The sequence below is a fragment of the Melanostigma gelatinosum genome (assembly GCF_949748355.1).
Source record: "Melanostigma gelatinosum genome assembly, chromosome: 4".
Classification (NCBI taxonomy): Eukaryota; Metazoa; Chordata; class Actinopteri; order Perciformes; family Zoarcidae; genus Melanostigma; species Melanostigma gelatinosum.
Window position 1 is genome coordinate 4,183,003 of NC_136637.1, and position 1,645 is coordinate 4,184,647.

The following is a 1,645-nucleotide window of genomic DNA, read 5'->3' on the forward strand; positions in this document are numbered from 1 at the left end:
ATTAGAAATTATCATTGTGTTTACCTTCTTCGTATTTGTCTAATTAGGGTTTAGAACTGTTTTTAAAAAGTGGACAGTCACAGATCTTACTATTACTATTGGTTTGTGGACTGCCGATATGAAACCTTGAGTTTTGCATTTTGGCTGTCGCCATCTTGTTTGCAACAAAAAGTGACAGAGTGTGTAGCTTAATACAACTGACACAGAGTAAGTGATGTTTATTAATATCCATGAACTGAAAACACACTATGAAACGGTTAAAGCTGTGAGATGAAAACACAGACCGGACAATGCCGTAGTAGAGACCTGTCAATCAAGGTAGCCCCACCCTAAAGCATACCCTGCTTTGTCTATTATACTCAAAATGGACCATAATTTACCAAATGAACATCATGCTGTATTGAATAAGACTTGAAACTAGCATGGAGTCGACCAACTTCTGGCACCTGTGAACAGGTATTCCAGCCCAGGACGATTGGACTACATTTCACAATTCCTCTGCATTTCTTGGTTTTGTCACAGAAACAGCATTTTTGATGTCACCCCACAAGTTTTCTATTGGATTGTGGTCCGGGGATTGGGCTGGCCACTCCATAACGTTAATCTTGTTGGTCTGGAACCAAGATGCTGCTCGCTTACTGGTGAGTTTGGGGTCGGTCTTGTTGAAACATCCATTTCAATGGCGTTTCCTCTTCGGCATGAGGCAACATGACCTCTTCAAGTATTTTGATGTATTCAAACTGAGCCCTGGAATGCGATAAATAGGCCCGACACCATAGTATGAGATCCCCATATCACCATGCTTCACTGTACTGTGGCTTGAATTCAGTGTTTGGGGATCGTCTGACAAACTGTCTGGCCTAAAGAGAAATGGCACAACATTTTGTGGACTAATGAAAGCAAGATTGTTCTTTTTGGGTCTAGAGGGCGCAGTCAATGTGTTCTTTGGCAAATTGTAACCTCTTCAGCACATGTTTTTGCAACAATGGAACTTTGCGGGGGCTTCACATTGTTAAAAGTACTCACAGTTAACTTCGGACCTTCTTTGATCTCCCTGGAGCTGATCATTGGTGGAGTCTTTGCCATTTTGGCTATTCTTCGATCTATTCGAATGGTAGTTTTCCATTTTCTTCCACATCTTTCTGGTTTTGGTTGCCAATTTAAAGCATTTAAGATCATTTTATCTGCGCAGCCTATCATTTTCTGCACTTCTTTATGTTTTCCCCTCTCCAATCAACTTTTTAATCAAAGTACGCTGTTCTTCTGAACAATGTCTGGAAAGAGCCATTTTACTCAGATTGTCAGAGAAAAATGCACTATTACCAGCATGTACGACATGTGCTGCCTTCGTCCTTAAATAAGGGTTACATGTTTGACACTTGTTTTTTTCACAGAATTACCTCACTAATTGAACTCCACACTGCTATTATTTAGAACACACCCCCTTTCAATTAATGATTCAATTTCACAGAATTCGCAGCATACATGTCATGACTGTTGGTTTTCTATTACTACACCTACTAGTACATTATTTGCCATGTAGAAATTATATTTCTACCAAGAACAGTGATTGATCTGGATAGTGATGTTGGACTGCTGTTATTTTGAACACAACTGTACACATAATAAAAAAGGCACATTTGTG